The following is a 10950-nucleotide window of genomic DNA, read 5'->3' as shown; positions in this document are numbered from 1 at the left end:
TATACATTCATGTACATACTACCTCAAAAAACCTAAACGACACTATTCTGTATACTTCTAGCCCTTCTTTGGACACTGTGTTAACTAACCTCCAGACGAGCTTCGATGCCATACAACTCTCCTTCCATGGCCTCCAACTGCTCTTAAATACAAGTAAAACTAAATGCATGATCTTCAACCGATGGCTGCCTGCACCTGCCCGCCCGTCCAGCATCACTACTCTGGACGGTTCTGACTTAGAATATGTGGACAACTACAAATACCTAGGTGTCTGGTTAGACTGTAAACTCTCCTTCCAGACTCACATTAAGCATCTCCAATACAAAATTAAATCTAGAATCGGCTTCCTATTTCGCAACAAAGCATCCTTCACTCATGCTGCCAAACATACTCTTGTAAAACTGACCATCCTACCGATCCTCGACTTCGGCGATGTAATTTACAAAATAGCCTCCAATACCCTACTCAATAAATTGGATGCAGTCTATCACAGTGCCATCCGTTTTGTCACCAAAGCCCCATATACTACCCACCACTGCGACCTGTACGCTCTCGTTGGCTGTCCCTCGCTTCACACTCGTCGCCAAACCCACTGGCTCCAGGTCATCTACAAGACCCTGCTAGGTAAAGTCCCCCCTTATATCCCTCACTGGTCACCATAGCAGCACCCACCTGTAGCACGCGCTCGAGGAGGTATATCTCTCTGGTCACCCCCAAAGCCAATTCCTCCTTCGGCCGCCTCTCCTTCCAGTTCTCTACTGCCAATGACTGGAACGAACTACAAAAATCTCTGAAACTGGAAACACTTATCTCCCTCACTAGCTTTAAGCACCAGCTGTCAGAGCAGCTCTCAGATCACTGCACCTGTACATAATCCATCTATAATTTAGCCCAAACAACTACCTCTTCCCCTACTGTATTTATTAATTTATTTTGCTCCTTTGCACCCCATTATTTCTATTTCTACTTGCACTTTCTTCCACTGCAAATCTCCCATTCCAGTGTTTTACTTGCTATATTGTATTTACTTTGCCATCATGGCCTTTTTCTTGCCTTTACCTCTCTTATCTCACCTCATTTGCTCACATTGTATATAGACTTATTTTTCTACTGTATTATTGACTGTATGTTTGTTTTACTCCATGTGTAACTGTGTTGTTGTATGTATCGAACTCCTTTGCTTTATCTTGGCCAGGTCGCAATTGTAAATGAGAACTTGTTTTCAACTTGCCTACCTGGTTAAATAAAGGTGAAATAAAAAATATAAAAAATAATTGGGCCGACCATCCAGTGCTCCCGCACATTGGCTAACCGGGCTATCTGTATTGGTCTACACCTGTTGTATTCGGCGCACGTGACAAATAAACTTTGATTTGATTTTAATACATGTGTTCCTGTGTGAAATAGGACATGAACTGTATAAGCACCCACAAAAATATTACAACTCAAGACACTAACGTGAAATTGTATGGCCACACTGGCTGAAAATGGAAAAATCTTACAAAATACATGCAAAATTGTGTAAGAGTTATGATTCCTTTGAATTTCAATTTGAGTGAATTGTGAAGGCAAGAGCTCAACCACGACTAACTGCTACCACCGCGTGGCCTTGAGTAGTACTACTTTTCTAGAAAGGGGTGGTGTTCAAAGTCACAGGAAGTAGGAAGTGAACGAAGCAAAAAAAAACAATACCCACTGGGTTTCACTAGATAGCACAGCCACGAAGTCAAAATATTTATGAAAATAAAAATGTGCTTTTTGGTCTGACTTTAAGGTTATGTCTATGCATAAGGTTAGCAGTGTGGTTAAGGTTAGGGTCAATGTTAGGTTTAATATCACATTTTAAGAAGATAAATTGTAGAAATGGGCGGAGTTTCTGACTGGTAGCTAGTGACGACCAAAACACTGGTAGCTCAACGAGTGGTTGTTTTGGTGTATCAAATGACAGGATTATCCTTATTTTCTTTATTCCAAAAATTAATACTCAGTTATGAAAGTGTTTGGAGCAATAGTAGAGGACAACAGCAAAGATGAACGAAGCAGATTTATGTACAAATAGCTAGCTATCAAAGTGAGTTCTCCATTGTATACGTTTTGTAACTGATCAGCTATATGGCTGCTTGTCAGTCAGTTACCGGTGTATGTACTGTATGTATGCATATGTCCATTCGTTTCTACTGGCAGAATTTGCTCCTGAATGCCACAACCTCAAATAGCCCAAAGCGAGTGTCATAGAATAATCAGCATCAGCTTTGTTTTGGTTCTGTCTTGTTGAATGAACTGAAATGTGTCACAAACCTCTATTGAATGCCTGTTATCTAACGTTACGTCATCAGACTCTCTCCCCTAGAGACGGGACCAGTGCCAGACAATCATGGGACCCTCAGTACTCTTTCCCTTCTCCATAGCCTGTCCTCCCCCTTACGAACTGTCACCCCAACATGGGGCCGATGCCTCCTCCGCCGGCGACCCCCAACATCCTGCACTCGTACCCCTTGTACCCCATCATTCCCTGGGCTTAACTCTCAACACATTGGCGGTATGTGTGTGGAATCCACCCTCAGCCACATCAAGGAGCTAAGTCCACCAGAGCAGAGGCTGTTGAATAAGCTGTATGAAGGACTGATCTCAGGTCAGTGGGCCAGTCTGGCTGAGTCCATTACCCTGGTGGAGACCCAGCACCCCAGGAAGAAAGAGCTGGCCCAGGTCCTGCTGCAGAGAGTACCGGCCTACAGGAAGGAGCAGGAGAAACAGAACGGAGGGAAACCCCTGGCCTTCAGAGTGGGTTAGTATGTGGATTTGTTATGTTCAACATTGTGGGTCTATGCCTAGTACACAGAATGCACACAGACCTAATAACATGTGAACATCTGAACTAGTGGCTTGCAGAGTCCTTAGAGTTGGACCGCTTGAATTGGTGGCTGCAATGTGGGCTTTTTATTGAAGATTTTTGTACTCCTACACTTGAGGTAGCTAAGTCTAAAATACCATATGGAGAAGAGTGTGGGCGTGGTGTACGTGCATGTTTGATCTCTGTGAGGTGACGTCTGTCTGTAGGTCTGTCTGGCCCACCCGGAGCTGGGAAGTCCACCTTCATTGAGGTGGTGGGGAAGATGCTCACAGGACTGGAACACTGGGAGGAGTCACCCGGACCACCAATAAGGCCATAGTACTGTGTGAGGGGGGCGGCTACGACATCGTTCTGGTAGAAACTGTAGGTGAGGAACTCAACGGTTGAGTTGACTGTTTTAAAAGCCTCAGAAGGGACACATCTTCACCTGGGATAGCCCACCTGCACAGTTTTTATTGAACCAGATTTAATCTCATTGTGATTCATGCTTTGCATCTTCCACATTACGTGGTTTATAAAGTCTAAATGGCATGAAGGATGAAATGATGAAATGATATAACATAGCTCATAGTTTGTTAATAAAATTCCTAAGGTAGCTAGCGTTTCATAAATACTTGGTTTCATTGTGTGTTGTGTCCTCAGGCGTAGGCCAGTCAGAGTTTGCTGTGGCTGACATGGTGGACATGTTTGTGTTGCTGATCCCACCAGCAGGGGGCGATGAACTACAGGTCAGACAGGCTGCACCTGCATCACCATCACACTCCCCTGTTACAATGCCATTAAAGAGCCTGTGAATATCTTGTGACATTGAATATCTTCTGATATTTACAGACATTTTTGATCATTTAAATGAATAATATATCCATTGATTCTTGATGAATATAAGTGTCTTGTGAGCTTAGTTCAACTGGCTTTAAAGTACATCCCTGATTCCTCACTCCTTTCATATTTGGAAAAGAAACAAAATGGTTTCTTTCCACCCTGTTGTCTTCACATATCCTGTCTCAGGATGCACGTAAGTATTCAAACAGGATCACAGACTGTCACACTGTCCATCAATCAGCTTAGACGTATAGACATAAGATTTACATCCAATTTCCCCTCTGGAGATCAATAAAGTTGATTCAAAGCACATCGTGTTGGTCACATACACATATTTAGCAGATGTCGTTTCTATCAAAGTGTGGACACACCTACTCATTACATTTTTAAATGTTTTTTTTTCCTTTATTTTTACTATTTTCTACATTGTAGAATAATAGTGAAGACATCAAAACAAATGAAATAACACATGGAATCATGTAGTAACCAATAAAGTGTTAAACAAATCTAAATATATTTGAGATTCTTCAAAGTAGCCACCCTTTGCCTTGATGACAGCTTTGCACACTAGGCATTCTCTCAACGAGCGTCACCTGGAATGCTTTTCCAACAGTCTTGAAGTAGTTCCCACATATGCTGAGCACTTGCTGGCTGCTTTTCCTTCACTCTGCGGTCCAACTCATCCCAAACCATCTCAATTGGGTTGAGGTCAGGTGATGCAGCACTCCATCACTCTCCTTCTTGGTCAAATAGCCCTTACACCGATAGGAGGTGTGTTTGGGTCATTGTCCTGTTGCACAAACCAGGTGGGATGGCATATCGCTGCAGAATGCTGTGGTAGCCATGCTGGTTAAGTGTGCCTTGAATGCTAAATAAATCACTCACAGCGTCACCAGCAAAGCTTCATCACACCACCTCCTCTGTGCTTCAAGGTGGGAACTATACATGCGGAAATCATCCCTTCTCCTATTCTGCGTCTTACAAAGACATGGCGTTTGGAACCAAAAATCTCAAATTTGAATTCATCAGACCAAAGACAGATTTCCACTGGTCTAATGTCCATTGCTCGTGTTACTGTCTTTTAAGCAAGTCCCTTCTTATTGGTGTCCTTTAGTAGTGGTTTCTTTGCAGAAATTCAACCATGAAGTTGATGTTGAGATGTCTGTTACTTGAACTCTGTGAAGCATTTATTTGGGATTTTCATCATAGAGCTTGATGGTTTCTGTGACTGAACTTGGAGAAACGTTCAAAGTTCTTGACATTTTCCGGACTGACTGACCTTCATGTCTTAAAGTAATGATGGACTGTGAGTTTCTTTTTGCTTATTTGAGCTGTTCTTGCCATAATATGGACTTGGTCTTTACCAAATAGGGCTATCTTCTGCATACCACCCCTACCTTGTCATAACACAACTGATTGGCTCAAACGCATTAAGAAGGAAAGAAATTCCACAAATGAACTTTTAACAAGGCACACCTGTTAATTGAAATGCATTCCAGGTGACTACCTTATGAAGATTGTTGAGAGAATGCCAAGAGTGTGCAAAGCTGTCATCAATGCAAAGGGTGGCTACTTTTAAGAATCTCATGTACACTACTGTTCAAAAGTTAGGGGTCACTTAGAAATGTCCTTGTTTTTGAAAGAAAATCTTTTTTTTGGTCCATTTAAAATAACATCAAATTGATCCGAAATATAGTGTAGACATTGTTAATGTTGTAAATGACTGTTGTAGCTGGAAACTGCTGATTTTTAATGGAATGTCTACATAGGCGTATAGAGGCCCATTATCAGCAATCATCACTCCTGTGTTCCAATGGCACGTTGTGTTAGCTAATCCAAGTTGATCATTTTAAAAGGCTAATTGATCATTAGAAAACCCGTTTGCAATTATGTTAGCACAGCTGAAAACTGTTGTCCTGAAAAATGAAGGCTATTCCATGTGAGAAATTGCCAAGAAACTGAAGATCTCGTACAAAGCTGTGTACTACTCCCTTCACAGAACAGCGCAAACTGGCCCTAACCAGAATAGAAAGAGGAGTGGGAGGCCCCGGTGCACAACTGAGCAAGAGGACAAGTACATTAGTGTCTAGTTTGAGAAACAGACGCCTCACAAGTCCTCAACTGGCAGCTTAATTAAATAGTAACAACAAAACACCGGTCTCAACGTCAACAGTGAAGAGGTGACTCCGGGATGCTGGCCTTCTAGGCAGATTTACTCTGTTCAGTGTCTGTGTTCTTTTGCCAATCTTTTATTTTTATTGGCCAGTCTGAGATATGTCTTTTTCTTTGCAACTCTGCCTAGAAGGCCAGCATCCCGGAGTCGCCTCTTCACTGTTGATGTTGAGACTGGTGTTTTGCAGGTACTATTTAATGAAGCTGCTAGTTGAGGACTTGTGAGGCGTATGAAATGGGTAAAACGGTATGCAAACATTATTAAAGTGACCAGTGTTCCATGACTATGTACATAGGGCAAGCAGCCTCTAAGGTGCAGGGTTGAGTAACCGGGTGGTAGCCGTCTAGGGACATTTTCTAAAGTTCAGGGCACCGTACTGAATCTGTGTGTGTCTTCTCCATTGCCAGGGCATTAAGCGAGGCGTCCTAGAGAAGGCAGACCTGGTGGTGGTCTCTAAACCTGTTAGTTCCAGCCAGGAGAATCCAGGCAGAGTATACCAGCGCTCTGAAACTGCTCAGGAAGAAATCAAAGTCCTGGAACCCTAAGGTGGGTTGTATTGGGTTGAATGTATTTTGTTTGAGTGGTAGTGCGAAGGGGTTAAACTTATATATATAAAAGTGCTTCAAATAGCTGCTCAGGAAGAAGTCCAAGACCTGGAATGGGGTTAGTGTTGGGTTATGTAAGTTTGTGCTCATACTTTCATACGCACAGAATTAAGAAATACGAACAGATAATGAGAAATGAGAAATAAATGCATACCTACAAAAATACATGTGACAAAAAAATAGCAAAACATGAAAAAATTCATATTTCCTCAAACTCCAGGTAACTGGGGGTTGGAACCTGATATTCTTCTTCATATCCTCTATTGGAGAGCTGTGTTACATTTCCCCTGAAAATCCTTTTTTGCCGCCCTTAACTCTCCACACCCACACATCACCAGAGCCGACAGGCCGTCCCACTGCACAGCGAGGTCAGCTGACCCGGGGGAGGGGGATAATGTGATGTCATCATCAGGGCACTCTAGTCTGTCGCAGTGTTCCCGGGGTGGGGAGGGGGTGCTCTCTGCATGTCTCCCCGCCCTGGGCCGAGCGTTGTCTCTTTGTCTCAGACCGACTGCGTGCGGCCCGATGCAGCATCTGCCCACCTGGCACCCTGCCAAAGTCCCCTACCGCCACCCACCCACCCTTCTCCCTCCATCCCCCTTTTCCTCCCCACTCTGAATAGAGAGCTGCTGTGTCATGTATTTTCCTGATTAGCAGCCCACCCACTCAGATGAAAGACTCCCAGACCTGTCTCGCTCTGTCTCTCTCTCTTCTTTCTCCAATTTTTTCTCTCTCTCTCTCTCTCTCTCTCTCTCTCTCTCTCTCTCTCTCTTTCACTCTCTCTGTTTTTCTGTCTCTATTTTTCCCCACCTCTCTCTCTCTTCATCTCCATCTATCTCATCTCTCTCTGTTTTGCTGTCTCCATTTTTCTGTCTCTCTCGCTCTCTGGCCCTGTTCCTCTTTCCACTAGTACCAGAGGCAGCAACACTGACTTCAGGACAGGAGATATCCACCACAGGGATTTTAATGGGTCTCCACATGATTCCTCGTCTGCCATATCTCAATATTAGGTTCAGGAAGGCTCCCTTCTAGCAGATTAATCATTTTGACTGTAGCTTTGTAAGACATTTCTACAGTATTTCCCTATGTCAGAAACACATTTCACACTTGAATTGTGAATAGCCCAATTTAGAAATGACTAGATAGAATACAGCTTGATAGTGTACTGTACCATTGAGATATGACTTCACACAGTTCCCTTTTTGTAGTGCCGTCACTCTCATTCAAGCACTGGTCAATACTGAGTTGTTTAGTCCTTAAATCACTGGTGTTGTCTGAACAGGCCTGAGGTGAATATGGGAATCCAGAGACCCCACTGGGTGTGTGATATCTGTGGTGTGTCACTGTGCCTGCATGGGCATATGGGGGGATTGATTACCAACTACATGGCGGTCCACACGTGTGTGTTCACATACAGTACCAGTCAAAAGTTTGGACACACTTACTCATTCCAGTGTTTTTCTTTATTTGTACTATTTTCTACATTGTAGAATAATAGTGAAGACATCAAAACTATGAAATAACACACATTGAATCATGTAGTAACCAAAAAAGTGTTAAACAAATCAAAATATATTTCAGATTTGAGATTCTTCAAAGTAGCCACCCTTTCTCTTGATGACAGCTTTGCAAATGCTTGGCATTCTCTCAACCAGCTTCATGAGGTAGTCACCTGGAATGCATTTCAATTAACAGGTGTGCCATGTTAAAAGTTAATTTGTGGAATTTCTTTCCTTAATGCATTTGAGCCCATCAGTTGTGTTGTGACAAGGTAGGGGGGTATACGGAAGATAGCCCTATTTGGTAAAGTCCAAGTCCATATTATTGCAAGAACAGCTCAGATAAGGAAAGAGAAATGACAGTCCATCATTACTTCAGGACATGAAGGTCAGTCAATCCGGAAAATGTCTAGAACTTTGAAACTTTCTTCATGTGCAGTCGCAAAAACCATCAAGGGCTATGATGAAACTGGCTCTCGTGAGGACGGTCACAGGAAAGGAAGTCCCAGAGTTACCTCTGCTGCAGAGGATAAGTTCATTAGAGTTAACTGCACCTCAGATTGCAGCCCAAATAAATGCTTCACAGAGTTCAAGTAACAGACATCTCACATCAACTGTTCAGAGGAGACTGTGTGAATCAGGCCTTCATGGTCCAATTGCTGCAAAGAAACCACTACTAAAGGACACTAATAATAATAAGAGACTTGCTTGGGCCAAGAAACACAAGCAATGGACATTAGACCGGTGGGAAACACAAGCAATGGACATTAGACTGGTGGAAATCTGTCCTTTGGTCTGATGAGACCAAATTTGAGATGTTTGGTTCCAACCACTGCGTCTTTGTGAGACGTAAAGTAGTTGAATGGATGATCTCCACATGTGTGGTTCCCACCGTGAAGCATGGAGGAGGAGGTGTGATGGTGTGGGGGTGCTTTGCTGGTGACACTGTGATTTATTTAGAATTCAAGGTACACTTAACCAGCATGGCTACCACAGCATTCTGCAGCGATGCGCCATCCCATCTGGTTTGCGCTTAGTGGGAATATCATTTGTTTTTCAAAAGGACAAGGACCCAACACCCCTCTAGGCTGTGTAAGAGCTTTTTGACCAAGAAGGAGAGTGATGGAGTGCTGCATCAGATGAACTGGCCTCCACAATCACCTGACCTCAACCCAATTGAGATGGTTTGGGATGAGTTGGACCGCAGAGTGAAGGAAAAGCAGCCAACAAGTGATCAGCATATGTGGGAACTACTTCAAGACTGTTAGAAAAGCGTTCCAGGTGAAGCTCGTTGAGAGAATGCCAAGAGTACAAAGATGTCATAAACACAAAGGGTGGCTACTTTGAAGAATCTAAAATATATTTTGATTTATTTAACACTTTTTTGGTTACTACATGATTCCATATGTGTTATTTCATAGTTTTGATGTCTTCACTATTATTCTACAATGTAGAAAATAGTAAAAATAAAGAAAAACCCTTGAATGAGTAGGTGTGTCCAAACTTTTGACTAGTACTGTATGTGAGAGTATATGTATGTCTGTATGCACTGTGTGTGTGTGTGTGTGTGTGTGTGTGTGTGTGTGTGTGTGTGTGTGTGTATGTGTATGTGTATGTGTGTGTGTGTGGGGGGGGGGGGGGCTTGTATTACTATCCTTGTGGGTACTGAAAACCCCAAAAGTCCACACAATGATAGTTAAACAAGGAAAATTCTCACTTGTGGGGCCATTTCCCACATCCCCACTTGGACAAAGGCTATTTTAAGCTTAGGGGTTAAGGTTAGGGAAAATTTGCATTTTCCATTGAAATACATTTTAGGTCCCCACAAGGATAGTAGAACATGCTGTGTGTATGTGTGCTCACTGGTCCTTAACCATAGTGTGTGTGTGTGTGTGTGTGTGTGTGTGTGTGTGTGTGTGTGTGGTTCTCCCCACCAGGTAGTGCGTGTGTCATCCCAGACAGGCGAGGGTGTACCAGAGCTGTGGGGTAAGATGGAGGCGTTCCGCTCAGCCACCCTGTCCAGCGGGGACTTCCAGGACAGACGTAGGGCCCAGCACAAGGTGTGGATGTGGAGCCTGATCCAGGAGAATGTCCTGAGGCACTTCCAGGAACACCCTGCCGTCAGGGGGGAGCTACCCCAGCTAGAGGACAGGGTCACCAGGGGAGCTATATCACCGGGCCTGGCGGCTGATCTGTTACTGAAGGCCTTCACCTCTTCTTCATCATCCTCCTCCTCACAGTGACCTAGCTGAAGTGGAGATCTAATACCAACAGCATTATTCATATACTGTAATATTGATTACTCTTCTCGCCTTGTCTCTCAGATCACTGCTCTGTAAGGATGATTGATTGGTGATGAGACGGGAAGGAATTCTAGGTCTTGGTCCCCCTCCCAATCCCACACACAACACACTGCCTTCAAATTGAAACACTGACCTACTTACTCATACAAGAGACTTGACATTGCAGTTTATCGGTTTATACTTGAAGACTATCAATGGATGCAGTTTGATAGATTTTATCATAATCAATGAGTTGAATAAATTATGAAATGAATTAGATAGTTGTGGGCGTTTTTCTGTTGCTGAAATGTTTGTGTGGGAACGTAGCTGCTGAACCAGGGCTAGGAAGCTTTGTGTGGGGACGTAGCTGCTGAACCAGGGCTAGGAAGCTTTGTGTGGGGACGTAGCTGCTGAACCAGGGCTAGGAAGCTTTGTGTGGGGACGTAGCTGCTGAACCAGGGCTAGGAAGCTTTGTGTGGGGACGTAGCTACTGAACCAAGGAAGCTTCTGAACACGACAACTTTTAATATAAGCGTCATATCATTCCCGTTGTCCTGGTAAAGTTTTACATTTAATCCAGACAAAATGACCACATTTTTGCAAGGATGCCTCTTGACCACCAGATGTCCCCCTAACTTCACAACCTCATCTAAACCATTATCATAATGACTGGCCTGAGAGCCAGCCTCCACCGCTCCTCCCCTCAGGATGTGCTGGG

The 10950-nt window shown here is 43.6% G+C and overlaps 1 pseudogene; it reads left to right on the top strand.

Moving 5' to 3' along the window:
• The first annotated feature begins 1701 nt into the window (after window positions 1–1701).
• On the top strand, window positions 1702–10509 carry LOC115202238 (methylmalonic aciduria type A protein, mitochondrial-like; annotated as a pseudogene).
• Window positions 10510–10950: the final 441 nt, after the last annotated feature.

Source organism: Salmo trutta, chromosome 11, assembly GCF_901001165.1.
Source record: "Salmo trutta chromosome 11, fSalTru1.1, whole genome shotgun sequence".
NCBI classification, from domain to species: Eukaryota; Metazoa; Chordata; class Actinopteri; order Salmoniformes; family Salmonidae; genus Salmo; species Salmo trutta.
The sequence above is the reverse complement of the archived record's forward strand: the minus strand, read 5'-3'. Positions and strand labels throughout refer to the sequence as shown.